This window comes from Dermacentor albipictus, chromosome 1 (genome assembly GCF_038994185.2).
Source record: "Dermacentor albipictus isolate Rhodes 1998 colony chromosome 1, USDA_Dalb.pri_finalv2, whole genome shotgun sequence".
Taxonomy (NCBI): domain Eukaryota; kingdom Metazoa; phylum Arthropoda; class Arachnida; order Ixodida; family Ixodidae; genus Dermacentor; species Dermacentor albipictus.
In genome coordinates this window covers 260,474,362-260,495,961 of record NC_091821.1, presented here as the reverse complement: position 1 = coordinate 260,495,961, position 21,600 = coordinate 260,474,362, and the positions used below count along the sequence as shown (strand labels likewise).

General features: G+C 47.4%; 1 protein-coding gene across 8 annotated transcripts in view; it reads left to right on the top strand.

Annotated features, from left to right (window-relative positions):
* Window positions 1-21,600, top strand: part of LOC135902899 (neuropeptide F receptor-like) — a 424,407-nt gene that overhangs the window by 116,733 nt on the left and 286,074 nt on the right. For 2 of the 8 annotated variants that reach the window (XM_070531292.1, XM_070531290.1), the window contains one exon: window positions 16,936-17,000. The exons of the other annotated variants lie outside the window; for them this stretch is intronic. The gene's annotated coding sequence lies outside the window, so the exon portion shown is untranslated. The remainder of the gene's footprint in view (window positions 1-16,935; window positions 17,001-21,600) is intronic. 8 annotated transcript variants of the gene reach the window in all.

The following is a 21,600-nucleotide window of genomic DNA, read 5'->3' as shown; positions in this document are numbered from 1 at the left end:
TGCCGAACGGCACAGATGGCAGATACCTAGCAGAATACGCACTACTGGCGGTGTTTCACAAGTGCCTTTTTGCGTCTGGTCATGACGTTCAGCCGGTTGAGAACTTTGGTGTCGGTTGCGCTCTTATATTGCCGCCCGACGGCCCACTCTTTCATACACGCCCTCTTCTCTTTGTTTTTGCTGCTGTACCAAATCTACGGGGAAATGGACGCACGCTCTGTGGAGTCCCAAGAGGCAGCAAAAGCAAAGAACTTCGATGTCGATTGCCGCCAGCAAAACTCACTGCGCCGGAACGGTTCGGCTTTGCTTTGGCGGGTTCTCGAAGCCGGCTATCGGATCGCACAGCGCAGTTATCGCTGTTGCTTTTATTGTGAGCGGCTTGGCTGGACGCACGCCCACCGAAAGCGAGCATTTTCTTCCCCCCGTCTGCCTATATTGTTCGGTTCCCTTTCTTTTTGCAAAAGGTAATCACACCGCGTGCTGAATCGGTAACAGTAGGTGTCAGCTGATTTCAGGAGCCCTTGGGAATTAACAAAGTGGTAATGTGACGAAAAACCTAGGGCCGTGTACAACGTGCAGCAGTACGTTAACACACGGGCCGAAAAATAACCACGGGGCAGATGGAACTCTGTCTCCTTCGTTCTAGTATTGTGTTCTTCTTATGCTGATGCACTGTTGGCAGCAAGTTCAGATTAAATTGTGCTTTGGCGCCATCCGTCACCCAAATGGTCCTGGTGTTCCTGGTCGGATGGGTTGTTAACGCCTGCGAAGAATCAAAGTACGCCAAATCTCCCATTTTCAATCGGGAGTGTCCTAAATGCTATTGCCTCCAACGTTGCCCGGATGAACAGGTGTCAAGCACGGAGCCAACCTCTACATGTGCTTTAATGGGCACCTGACCCTTCTTTGGCAAGTTCACAGATGCGCACTAGCACGATCAAGGGAGAAGCGTTCGTTAGCGGCACATACCGTTCAGATAGCTTTTCGTTTATATCTCGTTCTTTATTTAATCCTTGACTCGCGGTTTTAATAAAATAATTTGTGTATAATTGTGACCATCCCGCTCTTCAGTATAAGTATGTACGCGTATACATGTCGATGGTTCATGCGTGAGTGCATGTGCGTTTGCGTGTGTTTCTGACGGAAGTTTTATTTGGCTACCCTCCTTGGGTTTGCCGTGGCTGCTGCTGTCTGCAGTTGGGTTGATCAGTAACTCGGCGGATATATTTGTGGGCATATGCATACGACAGTTATACTATATGTGTGCCGAATATGTGTGCGTAAGCGGACTTGTGTAAACCCTGAATGCCGACCAACACAGTAGTAGTGCCAGTAAGCGCAGCTCTGGCACTCCTAATGTAATAGCGCATTATATTTACCGGATTCTTTGATTTACTTGATTTTCTATTATTTAGCCACTCGGTATGTGCCTCTGTGACACAAGAGAAGCAGAATTAAATGTTTATTTATTTATTTAAAATTCTGTAACTTCTGTTGAACTTTTGTTGTTGTTTTTTCTCACGTCGGGTAAAAAAACATCTTTTGTGAACATTTATAACTGTTCTGTAAAACCTTCCCCCCCCCCCCCCCCCACACACACACTGTAATGCCTCTTGGCGCCTGTGGGTACTGAATAAATAAATAAATAAATAAATAAATAAATAAATAAATGTCGCCATTCATCCCATGGCTGGTAGCGCACACCGCCTTCGTACTCGTCACGTCGCTGCGTAGGCGTCTCACACCTTGCATCCACCTGATTTGGTTTTTGCATTTGGGCACACCTGTGAGCACTGCAGCGCATAAACGTAAAAAAATCACATGACGTTAAATTTGTGACATTTGTGGTGCACTTAATAAACCATTTTACTAAAGCATTCGCTCCACACAGATTCCAACATTTGTGTTGGATCTCCATATTTTCTTTGTGCTTTCATTTATTTTTTTGTGCCATAGGGAGTCATGTAACTGCCGCAAAGCCTTCTTCTCGGCCTCAGTTTGCGTCAATTGTCTATCGAGCGTTAGCAGTGCTATGCTAGCCATTACAGCGTGCGGGAAGTGAACGCCATGTTGAGCGCATGCATCGGCACGACAGTTTCTTGTGCATTTGTTGTAGTCCACGTCGCTGCTCTCTCGACGATCGTTAGAGTGCTAGTCGTTCGGGAGAAAATGAGAAAAGTGGATTGTGTCATTTGAGGAGCAAGTCTGACAGCCCTTAAACGTCGTCTTCCTTGTGCCGATAATTTGGCGACGCGCAGTTTTACGAAGGCATCTTTTGTCGCCCACGCAACGTCCAAACTCGATTTAGACTCGAAATACTGTTCTCTTAACGAACGTGCCTTTCTTTCTTTATCCCGTGAGTTCATAATTTGCTGAAACGTAATTAACAACGAAAAGAAAAAGGAAGAAAAAAAAATAATGAAACGGTTTGGGCGAGGTACAACCAACGTGCACGAACGAAAAGCGCAGCACGCATATTAATCAGGCATTTCAATTTTGTTCGCTTGTTTGCCATAATGTCTGAAGTGTGTCCTGCGAAATCGTTGCATAGGGTGGTGACGCTGCACTTCATTGGGGCCGCGCAGAATTCCGGCCCGTCTTGTCCAAAAGCGGGGCAGCGAAGTGACGCGCACCTCGCGTTAATGCCCTGGCAGTGAAGGGACTAAATATAGCAGACAAAGACGGAGAGAGACGAAGCGAAAAGATACAAGCAAGCAAGGAAATCAATGAAGCACTGCCAAGTTAGACACAGGCGGGGAAAGAGCGAGCACGTTGTGCGCCGTGTCGAAACCTTGGATGCGCAGCATTCTATCCTGCCTCCGCGGTTTCTTCTTCGAGTGGCGGCTCACGAGTGAACACAAATGACAATGCCGGAGCTTCTGCATAAAATATTGCCGCGACCGTTTCCGGGGCACGAACAAAACGGCAGAAACAAGGTACAACCACCTGGGAAATTGGAAAGCGTGGCGCAACGCCTGCTCTGGGATTTGACTTTCCCGTCCCTTGTTCGTTGCCCAAGTTCCAAGGAGGAGTCAGGTCGGTTGTTTGTGGTGCGTTGCGGGCACGCGGATAACTCGCGCGTCGCTTGATGCGAGGCAGGGCGCTGCGGAACTGCGCTGGTTTGAATCGACACGCGCTGTCGGTCCAACTTTGTTTCGCGTCGCGTCGAATTTGCTTCTTTTTTTTTTCGTACAACTTACTTCGGTCGACAAGAAAGCTCCAAGAGATTGCACCTCTGCGAGAAAGAGAAAGAAAAATTTATTGTCTTAGACTATTTACGCGCAATGGTCGGAGCCCCTTTAGTCCAAGGCCCCGCCGGCAGCAAGGGAGCTACGACAAGCGGGAAAGAGGCGCGTTCGTTGTTCGTCTCATTAAGTTATACAGTTTGAAGACGCCAGAAACTCATCTTAATGTGAATGGCACTCTTGGCATCTTCAGAGCAGTCTTTTCTTCGACCTGTCCAGCCATCCACCCATCCGCACGAAATGGGGGCCGTTCACGTGGGTATGTGCCCCTGGATATGTGCCGCTGTTTAGGGAACTTCTGTGACGCCAACTTGGCTCGCTGCGCATGTGCCCCTCCCCCTAACTCTGTATTGCTGAGCGATTGTGTTGTTCCAAAATGTTGAACATGATATGCGGAAAAGGAGTGAATAATGTCACAAATATGGCACTCAGTAGAACACCAGATGTATAAAAACAATACACTTGAACAGTACATGAATCACAAAGTTTTGTGCATGAGTTCAGTGCACATACGCATATATAAAGTCAAATATCTTGGATGGCCAAAACACAGAACACAAGTAATTACACACGCGGCAGGTTGTTATATTGAGAAGGTTAGTAAATAAGTTCTACAACAGTGTTGACGATATATATCGCTCAAGAACCTGTCATCGTATTTATATTTCATACACAATCACGTCAGATCTTATTGTTTACAGAAACTCCAATTGTTTCAATTCCATCAGTATCTTTATTTTGAGTGATTGTATATTAACGCGGTAGCCGACCTCTTTTTCCATTTCTTTTTATGGTGACAAGGACACGCAAGGACACGACATCACGTTACAGTGGATTCCAAGCCACTGTGGCATAATGGGCAATGAACATGCCGACGCAGTAGCACGATCTGCACGTGAGGAGGGCTTGCAAGACTCCATTCCATTCTCAAGAACAGACGCTGCAATGAAAATTCGTGTGCTTGCAAATGAAGCCATCAAAACTTCATGGAACGCACCAAGCTTGAAGCATACACGTCTACTCCGACTGGACCCATCCCTTCGACTTCGACCCCCATCTGGACTTTCTCGACTAGAAACAGCAGTACTTTGCCGACTGTGGCTTGGTGTCGCCTGCGCAAGACCTTTCGCCTTCCGACTCGGTATGGACGACAGCGCGGCTTGCAGTCACTGCGGCGGCGAGGAGACTATCGAACACGTGCTTTGCCACTGTCCTCAATACAGCGCGCACCGGCTGTCACTAGCGACCGCGTTGACAAGCCTTGACGACAGGCCACTTTCAGAGCAGTCAGTTTTGGAATGCCGACATGAACGGTCGTCGCAGCGAAAGTCGGTCAAGGCTTTGTTGACATTTTTACGTGACAGTGGCGTACTAGAAAGACTATAATGACCCCATTCCGTCCTTTTTCATATTTTTTCCTCACGCTTTTATTTTTGTCACGCTCTTTCCGTCTTTACTTCCCCTTTCCCTTCCCTTAGTGCAAGGTAGCAAACCGGAGGTTTTAACTCTGGTTAACCTCCCTGCCTTTCTCTCATTTGCATCTCTCTCTCTTTATCGGGAGTTTTTCATGATGTTTGACATTTTTCTCCTTGACCCTATTTGAGTATGGTATTTGAGAAGTTGATTCATTAATTAAAGCTAATTATGTACTTAGGCGGAATGCAAAAAAATAATCGTAGTGTCACCAAGCGACGGCAAGCAACACTGCCTATCGGTTCTGTCAGTGCATGACATTTGCACATTTCTAAACCTTGGTGCATGATAGTTGGGACGCCCTGTATATTCGGTCCGTTCTTTACCTCTCCCAATTGTGGTGTAGCCAACCAGACGTATTTCTGGCTGACCTATCTGCCTTTGTTTCGTCTCTCTCGAGAGCCTGTTTTATTTTTCAGCTTCCAAATAGCAGAAGCATACCGGCGAATATTTAAATTACAGAGGCTCACTTGCAACTGCATAGAAAATGTTCGTTGCTGGTACAATCTTAACCAAATTTAGACCCTTTGGGTCATATATTGTCCCACAACGATAATCGTCATTTGTCTTGTCTGCATTTCCTTTTTTGAACATTGGGAGTCCGGCGCTTCCAAGTCACGAACGCCATGCGCGTTATCAGCATGACAGAGCATTCTCAGCAGGAAAGTAGCGAGCGCAGCGTTTTCAAGAAAGGAGACGCAAGCAAGACCGATGACGATTATCGTTGTATGGCAGATATACAGCGCAAAGGGTGTACCTCTGTCTGAGAGTGTGTCAAAAAGAAACAAAAAACTGAATTTTCTTTTAGATGAAGTAAATGATAATATATGTGGCCCCAAGAAAACATAAGAGATAAAATTCGATGGGTCGGTATTTGTTCTCTGGCGGCAAACATGAGTTTTCGAGATGCACTTACCATCTAATGTGGTACGTAGCTGAACGCTCATTCCAGATAAGTGTTGCTCTCCTGTGCCGTCGAAATGTGCGCAATCACAGGCCGAACGCTGTCTGGAGAAGTGGCTTGGGATTATGTCCGTGCTCCCTTAATTGTTTAGACGAAACGGTCTTTCGGTGCTGGGTATTGCTGCAAGTGGATCAACCAATTACGAGCATCATTGCCGAATACGCTGCCACTGCGCACATGATCTGGACAAAAGGGAACACCCGATGAGGCGCTATCCCGGTCGCTTCTCTCCGCTTATCTCGTATATTCGCGTCCCATGATTGTTCAGCAGACTCATTTCTTTCAGGAGTGAGAATGAAAAAATAAAAGGTGGAGGGGGGGGGGGTAAAAAGAAAAGCGACGCCTACAGGACGTCTGCGCTGGTATAAACCGGTCTCTGCGGCGATGAACCATCGCCGGACGTTTACAGCGCGACGTATAAGGGCGCTCGCCGCGCGCAAAGCGTCTTATAGCGTCAACACAAGCAATGAGTGTGCAGCGCTGCTCGAACGTAGGTCCCGAACGAGCCGTTTGCCGAGAGCAGGGACGAACACAGTGGAGCGCTCGAGACAGAGCCAGTCCTTATATAAGGCGCACACACAAACACACACACACCGATCAGCGACAGAGCCCTTTCACGCGCCTATCTATTCAATTACGCGCAGACAGCGAGCAATCAGCGCGCAGTACGGGCAGGCTCTCCGACGGTTCGAAGCAGAGCATCGCGTGGCGAGTGCTGCCGCGAAAGCGCGCGTCACACTTCTTTTGCCGCGGCCCAACGGGCGAGGTGGCGGAGCAGGCGCGGCGCAATCGCTGAGCGTCCCCAGGCGCGCGCTCGTGTTTGTACGCGGAGTGTGTGCTGGCTCGATTGATTTGTCTTTCGGCTGCGCGACGGCGCGGTTCTTGTTGTTTGGACTGCTGTCCAGCGCCAACGCGGATATTGTTCGCCGGATGCGCGGTGGCCAGCCCGCATATACCCGGCCGCGGCGGTGTGCGATGGCCGCGGGGCCGCGATAGCGTGCTTTCTCGAGAAAATAACGTAGACACGCGCACCGAGGCGCACGTCAGCGCGGCGGAGGCCGCATCGGCAGCTGTGCCGCCGACGCGATCACCGCGCGGCGGGAGCAAATAAAACTTGGGAGGAGCGTCGGCATCCCTCGTCGCTGGTGGCCGGGCGCGCGGCGATGACTTTGCGCGGAGGCGGCGCGAAATGAGCCGTATTGCACGCGCTTGCAAGCACGTGCGGGCGATGCCCGAGGCGGTCGCCGGGGGGGCGCAACGGCGCTAGCGAAAACAAGCGCCCTACGGCCTACGCATTCACCACAACGTGCCCCGTGGCTTGATCTTGCATAAGCGCTCTCCGCTGGAAATAAGACAAACGCGTCCCTATCGGCCCAAAGCTAGCGATGTGCGCAAAAAAAAAAAAAGATGTTTTCTCGATTCCCAAGTGCTCGCATCCGTGTTGACGTTATGGTGTTGGCGTGAGGAGTCCCGTTGCCCAATCCCCGCGGCGTCCGATGCCGTGCAAGTTGCTCCCATATCCGGTCGTGCTCGTCGCTATCCCCGCGGCGTGTTCACTGGCGTCTGGTTGTGCCTCGTGTTTCCTTCTGTTTACCTACGACACCTGGGCCAACCTGCAGCGCCGAAAGCGTCGAGTGCCAAAAGTAATATCGTCGCGACTACAAGTCCTGCGGCGGAAACCTTAATTTCTCCGAGCTCTTCATTGCAGCGGTGAATAAAAAATAAAAATTCATCTTGTGGCCGTAAGTAGAATTAGGAAAAATAAAACTCGGAAGGCACAAAAGTTACGCTGTTACACTTTGAGAATTCATTACCGCCGCAATACTGCGATGTCATAAGAGCCTTATTGCACGACCGCTGCTAAGATTGTCTAGCACTTGAGTGTTCGTATATGTGAAGGTGGTTCACTGGAAGGCGTAGGCGTCTAGTAATTAACAGTAGCCGAACAAAGGACGCCACTGGAGGCAACGTATCGACGAGGGAAGCTGTCTTCAGCAGTTGCCCTGACAGAGACAAGGCCCCTTGTTTACACGTTGCCGCCTGAGACATCCTTTATTCGACCACTCACGATAACGCGCGTATTCATGTGTGACATGGACGGAGGCTACAAAACGCTGGAGCTCCTTGAAAAATAAGAAGGATGTTGGGGTTGGATAATGCTTACTCTGTGGGTTTTTTCTATATGCCCTCAATTTCAGTTTATATTACGTACTGAATGCTGTCATATTCACAAATTGAAACTCATATGCTCTTAAAGCAGAATATTTTCTGCGTGGTAATATTGTCACACACTGTCAACTATTACACGAGAGGAGTGTGTAAAAAATATATCTGAAACAAAAGCCCTTTTAGAGTTCCCACTGCGTCTTCGTGTGAACATTAACACAATATGTCCTGACGATATGTTTCAGGCCAGGCACGTACCCAGGATTTTTTTTTCCGGGGGGGAGGGGGGGGGCAGCACAAAGTAACTTTTCTATGCAAATGAGGGGGGTGAGTACCTTTACTAGAACAAATGTGAATAACGCCCGCCATTCGCCATAAAGACGCGTAAACCCGCGAAAGAGAAATGAAATAAGGTGTATCTCACAGGTAGTACTCCTGTGAGATACACCTCTTCTTTACTTAGCAAACAAGTAACCACATCTAATGGACTTGCGCAGGAAAGAAGCGCAGGAAGATCACTGCCAAGAACAAGTAAACAAATGAAAGTGCAAAATAAAGATTTCTATCATCATCATCAGCCTATTTTATGTCCACTGCATGACGTAGGCCTCTCCCTATCACGGACCGCGCGGGGTTGTGTTACTACGCCAGCCAATCACAGAAGCAAACAAAATCGTCGTCATGCGGCCTTTTCAAAATGGCGTCGTACTTGATACCTCCGGAGCGTCTGCTGTTCTTGAAGAGTCTTTTCATCGACGGAAGCAGTGAGGCGTGCAACAGACATGGACAAAGCGCATGGTGTCTGAGCGGTTCACTGCTCAAAACTCTACCCGCCATGGTTGCTTAGTGGCTATGGTGTTGGGCTGCTAAGCACGAGGTCGCGGGATCGAATCCCGGCCACGGCGGCTGCATTTCGATGGGGACCAAATGCGAAAACACTCATCTACTTAGATTTAGGTGCACGTTAAAGAACCCCAGGTGGTACAAATTTCCGGAGACCCCCACTACAGCGTGCCTCATTATCAGATCGTGGTTTTGGCACATAAAACTTCGTAAATAATTCAATCTTCAAGAGTCTGCGGTAACGTTCATTTCACTGCTGAGCCCGTTTTACTCATGAAATTTCACTGCCACCTGAAGGGAAACTTTACAATAGTTGCAGCGAAGCAAGCATTTTATTTCACTTAAAGAAAGAATTAGGCTTTCGCCATTCCACTGTAATAGACGAGGGAAAATGTATAAAATTATGCGCTAATAATTTTATTTTCGTGGTTACCGCCTTAATTGGGTAACAGAAAAAGTGTGAAGTAAGAATTATTTGCAGCCTCGTGGAGGAACAGTGGCTGGCGGTTATGAGGGCATGGGCGGGGCTTCACTGCAGACTTAAGTTGTATCCGACTATAGTGGCGTCTTTTCTTTATTCGCTCTGGAAGAATTATAGAGAAATATATATTTTCTGAAAAATCATAGTTCTTTTGGATCCCTCATTTACTGCTCTGCCAAGTGAAGTGCCAAAACCGACTCGTATTGTTATTTGGGAAGTTGCGTAATGATGCATGGCCGCCAGACCCGTACAACCGCGTGGAGCACAGGACGCTGTGGTTCTACACGTACTGCACCCACCACCGGAAGGTTAGAAATACACCTACATAAGTACAGCAGAGAAGTGGCTACGTCAGAAGACTGCTGATAACTGTAGAAGTGTCATTTAAAATACACAGAATTGTTCTCCACTTCCGAAAGCGTTTTCTCTACTCCCTTTTTAAATAAAAAAGATGTTCATCCATAAATATTTTCATAAACAATGGTTAAATTTGTTAATTTTCGCTTTTCCTTCCTGTTTGACAGTTGCCTTGGCTTAATTTCTCAACTCCTTGCGACTCTTGTTTCCAGTTGCCAATTTTGCACAGAAAGTGCTGCACAGTTAGGGGAAAACCAGACGAGGTAACGGGTGACAGTCATATTGCTTATGGGTTTAAGGGTTATTGCAGGGTTTGATGATGGATGCTGTTTCGCATTATTTTAATTTGCACTTTATTTACTCCCGTATTGCGTGTGCGTAGTTCCGACGATCTGCCAGCGTTGCGGCGAGCCGCCACTCGAGGTAATAGTGAAGCAAAAGGAAAATTTCAACTCAACTGGCATTTTCTTCGGCCGCAACTCGTTCCTCAAGCATACAGACCAGCTGACCATGAACTGAATCCATTTCCTGGTCCCTGGATAAGTCTAAACAAAGGTTGAACTAACGAGGCAACAGCCTTGCGCTCGACCGTTGAATAGATGGTGACAACTGAACGCATTTCGAGTTAATCGTGTGGGCACTGAATTGATGAGAAAACTGGCCTTCACACCGCAGGAGATGCCGATAAATACCGTCATTCAAAAGGAGTGAAAAAGGCAGCAAAATGTGACCAACGAATAGCTGTCAAGCCTCAACATTGATTTCGCGGCGCTTCAGGAATGTGTGTGAGGATTGGTGGTATGGACGGGGTGGGGGGGGGGTGGGGGGAGGGGGCTTGGGTACGTGCCTGTTTCAGGCCAGAGTAGTGTAAGCACCAGAAGCGACTTCTAACCAGAATATAACTTTTTTTAACAGCGGAGTACTTTGCAAACAAGCCATTAAGAAGGAAGAGTAAGAGAAAGAAAAAGAAAGACAGGGAAGTTAACCAGCTTACACCTGGTTTGCTACCCTAAACTGGGGGAGGGGGAAGTGGCCAGAACAGAGGAAAAAAGAAAGAGAGAAGGAAAGGGATGGCAAGCGATGCGCGCGCACAGAGGACTGCGTTAACCGCGCATTCAAAGGCGGTCGCCCAGCCCGGTCATTTTTACAAAGTGCAGCAGGGCTCTGGTGGCTTCCTGCACATATGACGGTTGAGGGCGTGGTCCCAATATTGTTTCTCCTGCGAAAGCTCTGTCACCCAGTCGGCTTAAAGAAGCACGCAAAGTCTGTATTTCATTAACAAAAGAAGGAAAGTAGATGAGGCTATGTTCTATGGCCTCATCGCAATCCCAAAAGTTGCATGAGGAACTGTGCGTCATGCCCATACGGAAACAGTTGGCGTTTGTAAAAGTCCCAGCACCAACGCAATCGGAACTTGCGGCTCTCAGAGGCGCTGCTGACTACAGACATCAACAGCCACCTAACAGGTGGCCCATATTTTGTGATTCCAAGGCGGCTGGCCAAACTCGACAGTCAAGGCTACTACATGGCCCTCATGCAGGGCTGGTATCTGAAGTATGGAAATATCATCCCCGCTATGTTGAAAACTGGCACACAGTCGAACTTAAGTAGCTGCCGGGTCATTGGGGCGCTGTGAAAATGCCGAAGAAGCAATGCCTATCGCCCACCAAGTCCAGCGCGTGCCTGTGCCGTTTTCAGGGCCTGATGCAGCGCGGAAACTTCGCCTGCTTGCTCGTCACAATGCATTAGAACATTGAAATGCAGCGGAATGTGCCAACTCGCGAATGCATTACACTGACACTTCATTGCGCCTTCGACTAACACCTGGTCCATCTCGATGGTACGCAACTCTACTGTTTCCCTCTTGAAACTTATGCGTTCTAGTGACCTAGCTATCAGAGAAACTATAGTGCTCACGGACGTTCCCGAGCTCCATAATTTTTTACAGCGAAGCTGTCTATGCCTACCCTCTGGAAAAATCGGCGCGGTGAACAGAAAATGCCTTGCGGCAGAGCCAACTTTTTTGCGAGTGATCTGTATCTCTCAATTTAATGAAGGCATATTAAAAAAATCACACTGAAATTTATTTGTCCTGATGAGTTAGTTCACAGTGCCGTTGTAAACGTTACAGAATTCCCGTCTGCTGTCAATAATAGGTGGACATCAACGGAGGGAGTATGGTTTGGGAAATCAGCTATAACTTGTTTTATTGAAACTATCCTGAAACAAATTTATTTATTCGTTTTATTTATTTATACACACAGCAGGCTCATGAGGCTATTGCAGGAGTGGGATGAACAGTAAACATACAAACATTTATAAACAAGCTTGCGTGAATTGTTTCAGTGGTAGTGAACGGATGTTACCCGGTAATGAATTCCCCGCTTCAATTGTTGATGGAGAAAAGCTCTGTTTAAAAGAATCAGTGCGGGCAAGAAAGGTTGAGATATTTAGAACATGGTGACTCCTCGCACATGAGGGTTTGGAAAATGTCAAATAGTTATCTAGAGAAGAGAGGCGAAGAGAATTGATTAACGTGTGAAGAAAATTTAGGCATTCAAGTTTTAAAAAAAATTAAATTATGGGGTTTTACGTGCCAAAACCACTTTCTGATTATGAGGCACGCCGTAGTGGAGGACTCCGGAAATTTCGACCACCTGGGGATCTTTAACGTGCACCTAAATCTAAGTACACGGGTGTTTTCGCATTTCGCCTCCATCGAAATGCGGCCACCATGGCCGGGATTCGATCCCGCGACCTCGTGCTTAGCAGCGCAACACCATAGCCACTGAGCAACCACGGCGGGTCACATTCAAGTTTGCGACGCTCTGCAAGAGGAGTGAGACGAAATAGGGGAAGGGAGTCAGACGGGGAAAATTCCTTGTCATATCTTTTACCAACAAAACACACTGCCTTTTTTTACACTGATTCTAGTTTTTTGACGTCACAGTGTTTGTATAGGTTCCATACAACGCAGCCATACTCGAGGATGGTGCGAATGAGGGTTTTATATGTAAGAAGTTTAGTTTCTTGAGGAGCAAGACGCAGCGTACGATGTAAGTAACCTAGTCATTTAGGCGCCTTGTTACAGGTGACATGAATGTGTTTCGACCATGAAAAATCGTGTGTTAGTAGGTTACATAAATATTTGAATTATAAGACCCTATTTAAAGTAGTATTGTTAAAGGCATAGGCAAATAACCGCTGACACGACTCTAACATTACTCCGAGTTTCAATTACTTTTCGCAATTACGTAGTTCACCGTGAAGTTGTAAATATTGTGGAATTCCCGTCTGCTGACAATACATGGGCTTCTACGGGAGGGAAACGGACAGCGCCATGTTTGTCCCCTAGAATAAAACTCTAGTCTTTCCAAGTTTCATTCAGCTAATTAGCTAGGAAGCTTGCTCAATCACAAATTACAAAAAGGAAACGCGTTTTGTTTCGTGCACTGCTTTGGGCTGCGCTCCGGTCGACGCATAATGTCGCTCGCGTCGAGGCTCGGTTTAACAGCCACCTGCGTCTAAACGGCGCTTCGTCGCCGCTGCATCCACAACACCTGCGTCTTTAGAGCGTCGTTGTAGAAGCCCTTTGGCGGTAGCTCTGTGTATGTATGACGTAGTGTGTGACGTAGTGCGCGCCTGATAAGGTGACCAAGGGGAATTCTGGTACTATTTCGCGCCACCGTTCGCTATGGGAAGGCCACGCGTGATCCGGCCGTACGCTTGAAGAGTTACATACAAACAAAACTCTATACTAACATAATTTATACCTCCATGGCAGCTTCGATGTCAAGCACCTTCACATGGTGCGATGGCTCCTGAATTTTTTTCCCATGCCATTGCTTTTCCTCTCCGCTATTCTTTCCATCCTTCACTTCCCTTTATCCTTGCCCCAGTGCAGGGTAGCATATCATAATCTTTCCGGGTTAACCTCCCTGCCTTTCCCAACCAGTTTCTTTCTCTCTCTCTCCCTCTATCTCTCTCTCTCTATTGGTTTTGGCTGGGCGTTGCTTTAACTGCATTTAGAAGGCACAAGAAAGATGGCAGACGCTGGAATAAAAAAGAAAGAGCCTAAATTTTCGTTTCGTAATAAACCAAAATAGCTGGCAGCAGGTGCCTCAACCTGTAGTTTGTTATCTCGTCCTTTGTGCTGCTTTGGCGCTGTAATCCTTGTCGGATGACACATCACCAACTAGCCCAATCCTTCAAAGAAGCCGGACAAGCGACACTACTACGCTGGAATATCATAATGAATTCCTCGCGCACAGTGCGTCATAGTGCGCAGGGCATTCCTCGAATATCACAGGTGCGAAATGAATGCCAGTGATAAATTTATTGCTTCAGGTACGAGAAAGGCGAAGCACGGACACGCCTCTCTCTCCCTCCACCATGATTGCCCACCAGCTTGCTCGGCTGTACCGCTCTAGGCTGTTTCGTCGTGCAGGTGCTTTCTTCGCTGGTGAAGTAGACGACCGAGGGAGAAACGCGGAGGAGGGCACTGCTGCCCGAGTCCAATGCGCGCTGTGCCTCGCCGGTCAGTCGCGCTCACATGACGCGAGTCAGAAATAGCCACGCGTCGGCGCACGTTCTTGGCCAGCGTGACACGCCTGTGCTTCGGTGGGCAACACGCGATGAGGTATTCGATATCTCACTCCAAATCGGAGCGCTCGGTTACCGGACCCGGCGGCAGGGCGGACAGGGAAGCCCACCCGCTTGACCAGTGCTTTGTTTATCACCCACGGTCGGTCAGCGAGCCCACGTCCCTTTCTCTTCTTGGCTCCGGCAGTTTCCATACTCTTTTTGTGTGTATGTGTGTGCCTCTATTATTATGGCAGGCGAAACGCTATCGGACCGACGGGTGGTGACTCGCTGTTGCGCTCTCTGTCTGCTGTACGGCCGCCGATGTCGCTTTATCGTTCTCGGACATTTCATTTACTTTCTCGCAGCGAGTGGCTTCCCGCGCCGCCATGTATTCTCCAAAAAATAAAGAGGGCGGCGACAGGGAGGGATCGAAGCCGGCGCGCCATCGACCGCCAAGTTTTTACGATCGTTTCTGGCGGAAATGGCTCTGGCGTGTATGCGCGGTTTCTGCCACCTGTTTTTTTGTTTCCCCCCTTTCTGTGCCGTTCGAGGGAAAATGCGGAGCGCAGGAAAGGTCCTTCCCAGTCCTCCTTTTGTTTCCCGCCGAGTGGGAGAAAGCCGTGAAACAAACGAAATAAATCTATTTGGGTCATCGATACAAGTCGCCCCTGACTGCGTGCGTGTCTCTCTCTTACTTGCCCTCTATGCGCAGCCCTCATTCTTTCATTCACGCGTCCCTCTCATCTTTGGCAGCGAATGAGGCCATTTCTTGATTTGTGCCAAAAGTTCTCCGCCTCGAGAATCAGTGCGAGCTATAATACGCTATAGTTTGAGGTCATCTTCAAGCCCCTTTGGACAGGGGCCAATTCTTTGACTCAATGCCTTTTCTCGTCTTGCTCTCGCTGACTCAATGTTCAGTGTCGCGTTACGTGCTTTGACAAACATTTAGAGACGATGTGGATAAGAGAGTCTAGCACGCACGTGTCGACAGGAGCTCATTAAGGTGTGTATATATATATAAGTACACACCGTCCTCGATAAAGGAGTGTACGTGGCCGATGCTCACTGCGGTGGATGGCCTTTGGCTTTGGCGGGCTGCTTTAGATAAGCTTTCGACTGAGTTTAGAGTGTAGCGAATTGGCAACCACTCTCATTCATACAGCAACAAAATTCCGGTGGATGGCAAGATTAGAAAGTGTATTTGTGTTCGCATAATTGCAGCTCACTCTTAGAATATACGTGAAACTTCACTAAACGATAGCGGGCTGCTTTAGATAAGCTTTCGACTGAGTTTATAGTGTAGCGAATTGAATTGGCAACAACTGTCATTCATACAGCAATAAAATTCCGGTGGATGGCAAGATTGGAAAGTGTATTTGCGTTCGCATAATTGCAGCTCACTCTTAGAATATACGCGAAACATCACTAAACGATAGGTGACTTCAGTCACACTTACGTCCACAATCTTGACTACCTATAGAATAACCAGATAAAAGCTTCAAGCTTAGACCTATTAGATTACTATTAGACCTATGAGACTATTAGATCTATTAGCCTGTTAGATGTATACTTATAGGGTTTTTTTTTCTGCTGAGATAAGGGAGGCCCGCATGGTAAAAATGTACAACTACAGGTACACAAAATGGAGCTCTGTGACTGGCTTTTGTTATTCTGGTTAGAGTCGTCGCTAAAAAGAAAGAAACAAAAACGAATTATCGTCGTGTCCACTCCTTCTTGTGTCATCAACAAGTGACACTGGAGCACGCGACGAACAAACAAATAAATTCAATGACATCACCGCGATCAAAAGGGAATGTGCGCGCATTGACGAAGCTAATCATGCTCTCCGCAGTTGTGCTTTACCCGCACTGCAGTACATCTACAATCGCACACTTCATTAACAACACCAACGACTTTGCATGAGTCTGTCTACAACTGACGAATCGCATGTTTGAAGAGGCGCCCATCCTTCTTTTTTTTCATCGTTTTTTTTTATAGAACAGCGGGGCTATCCGTTCTCAAAGTACTCGCTCTTTCGCAGGCACAGCGAGACAATGCACGCTTTAAAATATTATTTAAAAGAAGAACATCTTTCACACATTTGCGCTTGAGGAAGGCTCACTAGGCCGGCTCCCGCATCCGGAAAACCCCGCAGTCTACCACTGCCGCTGACGACTACCACTGACGACTGCTATTCTGCAAGCCTCCGTAACAAAGAGCATCAGCAGAAGAACAAGAAAATCCTGGGATTTCACGTGCCGAAATCACGATCTGATTATAAGGAATGCCGTAGTGTCTGGGTTAATTTACCCGCCTAGGGTTTCTTAACGTGCACTCAATCCACGGTACACGGGCGTTCTTTCCTTTCGCTCCCATCGAAATGCGGCCGCCGTGGCCGGGATAATTATATACGATACCGCGGCCTCGTGCTTAGTGGCGCCGCGCCAAAGCCACTAAGCCAAGACCGCGGGTATCAGCAGAACAAACTGTGCTGACGCACGTAAGGACCATCACGTGGTTGTCAGCGTTCTCAAACCTTTTCGGACGTCTAGCAGGGGCCCGCGCAGCAAGTTTTGGTGCCCTGGAAGGAATGCGGGTGAGCCGAAGGGGTGGGAAAGACGCAGTGGACGCGGGACTAAGCAGCACTATATATAACAGCCGATACCGTAGCACGACAGGCCTGACTTCCTCCTAAAGCGAGCATGCGACGCAGTGTTTCCGCCTCTCACATCGAGTTCGATTGCGCGCCTTGTGCTTAAATACCGCGAAACACCCTTTGTTAGAAGAGTTAAATTTTTTTCGTTTTTTTCTGTCGCGAACAGCCCGACGAGAAATCCCGCGCCAGTCACATCCATGGAGACACCTTCGAGAAGGGCGCGAAACTCGGGTCAGTTGCCGACGACTGCGTCACGGGCAGGCGACTTCGCTACCGTCAGCCAGCCCGTTTGTTGCCCTGCTGTTGTCGATCCTCTCGAGTTAACCCACTGATCGGCACATTCCGTGCGCCACACTCTCCTGCGGCCGCCGGCCCGTCGCAAATGCCCGACCCTGCCTCGCCTCGGGCACAGACCGCATGTCGGGCTTCTCTTGCGCGCCGCTCTTAATTAGGGAGAGGAAATATTTGACACGCGAGCGGGCAAGACAAGAATTTACGAAGCGCGGGGCGCTGGACAGCGTAAGGTGCCGATATTGCTGAATTAGGAAGGGGCGCCGACGTTGCCGCGGTGAATTCATAGTCCCCTTCTGTCTTATATATATATATATATATATATATATATATATATATATATATATATATATATATTGTGCTGCTCGGGTTTGCTTGGACACTACCACCGCTATTGCATTCTCCCGCTAGCTTCCATCTTCGCTCGCTCTTTTTTCGCGCCTCCCTGTCCCTGTTTTCCCACAGTTTTGTTTTCTTTTACGCCTAAGGAGGGCGGGTGCTGTGTGCGCGACACGTATAGCGGCGTCCAGGGACGAAAATCACTTCCAAGGCTGCTTGTCACGACAGCGCGGCAAGCAAAGCTACCCGCGTACGTGAGCGCGCCCTTCTTTTTCTTTTTTTTTTTTGCTCGTATCCCGCAGCGCACTGCTTTCAGAATATATGTATGCGGCCCTTCCGGTCCCTGTGCGCAAAGGAAACTCGATGAGAGGCGGGAATTCGGGTGGTAAATTTTGATTTTCTGCTTGAGGAATAAATAAGTAAATCAATCAATAAGCACGACAATCTGAGCAGCACAGTTTTCTTTCCGTTTTTGTCTAGTCATCATTAAACTGAGCGCTGCTCATACAGTATCCACACGTGCTGGAAAGGAAGCAAATCGGTCAGGGTCGCGTTCGCTTTGCAAGAGTTTACGGTGGGCCCTTCGTTCTTGTCACGTACGAGCGGTAGTACCGACGAGTGAAAAGCGTGCAGGCATGCGAGCGTAAAATGAAAAAAAAGAAAGAAGAAACGTTAAAAGAAAGAAAAGAATATGCTGCGTCCATCACTAGTCAATGCGCAATATTACAGGTCGGTGTGAACTCCCATTTTATATTGGTGTTCGGGGATACAGCGATCGAAAGAACGCTGCCGAAAGATGGAAGCCAACCACGTCTTGTAGGGCCAGCCAAATTTTATTGTGGCCCCATTCGTTCTCGAATTGGCCAGAACCTTCGCAAGGTGGGAAGGGCGAAGACAAAATGCATAGGAATTTGTTTTGCGTGCATACCTCGAGTGTGCGCACTTTCACCGCTATATAGGCGCCTACACTGTAAAATAATTTACACCCTTAAAAGTGAAAAAGGGTGTAAATGTGTTTGTAACTCACACCCTTATGGAGTAACTTATATACCTGACATCCTAAGGGTGTGAGTTATAGACACATTTACACCCTCTATCACTTTTTAGGGTGTGAATTATTTTACAGTGCAGAAAGGCCGTCGTGAACTATAAAAAGATCGGTGGGGCGCAGTATTGCGCACAAATTGCGGTGAGTGTGCGTCCGAAGCATCCAGTGTGGGGGCATAATAATGCAGCTATTATACCGTGACCAGGCCCTTGGTCTGCCTGAAGGTGTGTACCATCCTGTACTTGTCTGGGATGGGCGTTCGAATTATATGCGCCGTTTGTCACAGGCGGCCTGCCAGGCATAAATGGGACCAAGGCGCCAGCCGGAAATATTTGCGGGTGGGAGGGGGGGGAGGGGGGAGGGGAGGAGTGGCTAGTCACGCTACGGCCCCGAACTTTGCGGGGATAACCGTCACTGCGTAATTGACAAGTCGCAGTCGTCTGCTTGCTATGCCCAACCCCAGTGAGAGGTTCTTTAAATTGTACTATTGCTCACTTTTTTCTCTCCTTAACGTGCCTGATTATACAAATTGCGGATGAACGCTGCACTTTATAACACTGCTATTGAAGTCTACAGGGGAGTACTTTATTAGAGGGAACACGGTGGCGTTCAACAAGGTAACTTCCTCGTGGCGCTATAGCTGGACGCGTCCTGCTCAGCAACAGACGATACGCCATTGGTTCCTCTATGAGCACCGGTACGCTGTATCGACAGTGGAGCATGTCTTGAGCAAAAAACATTGATCATTAATGGTTCATTTATTATGAACAATAATTAAATCAGTAGGAGTATGACAAATGACGTGAAACGATGAAGAGATTAATCAAACAGAGAAATTTATAATTCATTCTTAAATATGGCTACGTCACTGAAAATGACTCTAGCAGCCTGATTTACTATCCGCGAAGAAAATAGTCATGCGCACTATTACCCACATGTTTAATGCTGAGCGCTCTTAAAGGCGGGAGCAAAAAAAAAAAAGAAAATCTGTTGGTCAGTCGCGGTCCAATGACAAGCTTCAAACGAGCACATTATCAGTTGTTCCAAAGCCATAGCTTCTGCGGAAAGTCTTCAGGCGCATTTGTGGAATCACCGTCGCCGTAGTCGCAGTAATGGATAGTAGGCTTTATGACCTGTTTATCCATTTTGAGCCGGCGAGGACCTCAGCCTGGAGTTTTAGGCTCTCTGGTTTAGAAATATGAGGCTGAAATACATGCACAGGAAAAAATTGGCTTTCTTGGCGTTGAGAAATCTGCCGCTTTTCTCTCATTTACTGAATATACCGGGTGTCGCACGTAACTTCAGCCAAACGATAATAATATAGGAATGCCACGTAGCTGGACAGAACCAAAGTAATGCGAAGAAGGGGCAAGGCGTGCAGACAGCAACTAGCTCAGCTCTCTGTCGTTCTAAACCAAGGTAATGTTGTTTGCCGTCGCTTGGAGGTACTCAAACTATTTTTTGCATTCCACCTAATTCGATAATTAGTCTTAATTAATTAATCAACTTCTAAAATTTTATAATTTGATTAAAAGTGTGAATGAGGAAATTGTAGGGCGACATGAAAAACTCCCGATACAGCTTTCTGTTGCTCAGTACGTGCTACGTAAAAGTGTTTTCCCGAGTGTCAAGCAATAATACGCAAAGTACTTCGAGCGGCCAGTCGCGCGGCAATTTTGCGTGTATATGCGGGCTTCTCTATTCTCTGTTTTCGGGGTCAAGTTACATGAGGCACCCTGTATATACTGACATAAACCACAGATTCTTTAACAACAACAGGTTTGCGGGGTTGAATACCTTTAAAACACATATAGTAGCACGCAACACCAAAGCTTACGCAAAGCGTGTACATTTTCTACGAATTGAGACCACCCCAATTACCTTAACTATACGCACGTATTCAAGTAACAGAAGCAACAAAATCACAGGCTGCCTAGTTTAAGAAAAACAGTCGCCTCAGCAGAGGTTAATTTTGTACCGACGGTAAAGGATGAACAACGTTGAGCTTCGCACTAATAATAGCGAAAGAGAATCTGGCACTGAATAGTCGCACGATGTTACTATAAATTGCTTCTATTATTTGTAATTATTAGTGCTTGTATATTACGTGTTATACTTTTTTGTATTATGTGCCTGCGTTATTTTAACTCTGAGTAATTCCTCATCTGTTTATATGCTCATTGCAGTCTACATCACGGCCATTTGTGTGTGTTTGTGACTTTGTTTACGCACTAATTGTGGTGCAACTGGCAGTTGACTTTCATATTGTTACGTTCATGGGTGTATAAGACTGTGCGCTGCCATTTTCTAAGCATATGACGTGGTTTCTTTTCATTTCCTTACATATATTTTTTATATTGTTGTTTCCGCTATGCGAAGAGGAGTAGCCGTCACGTTTATAAGGGGACTACGTGTCTGTCTTTTATTTTTATTTCAATAAAAAAAAATCTGGCTCTTGTGTCGATGTCCATAGCTGGTTTGGCGATGCACGCAGCCTGTTGCAGCAATAGGCCCTACGAACATTTCAGTGAACATTTTCAGTGGCTTCACGCGATCTTGTGGTGCCGTAAAACTGAACGTTTTTATGGAATATATTTGTGTGGCGAAATTTGGCTGGTTTAGCCAGCAGTTTTTGTCGTTAGATTGTTTACAGAACACTACGACCAGATATAGCAGCTTGGTCTATAAGAAAGTATACCGTGTAAGAGTTACTAACAGAACTTTATCTAGGTTTACCAGCATCAATACTCAAAAGCGTTGTGACTTTGTGCATGCGTTCTAACTTACTTAATGATAGGAATCTATAGCGAATCGTAGAAAGATCCGTCTAATGCTGACAATTGCTATACGGTGGCTGAGCGACTGCACCGCCAGTTTCGTCTAGTGATCGCCGTTGTGGAAAACAATGAGGAGAGAACGAACGCTCAAGACGGTCTTCCGAATTCATTATGCAACAGCAGAAACGTCAGAGACTTCCTGTCCGGACGAAATCATGTCGATCACTGCAGTGCGTCAAATACTGAGTCGCGTACAGACTGACCTACTTTAAAAGGAAGCTTTAGCTCGGTATCAACTCCGGTGCCGCCTATTCAAATGCATGCACAACGCAGAACCACATTTCTGAGATAGCCGCAAGACCGATGGTAATGATAA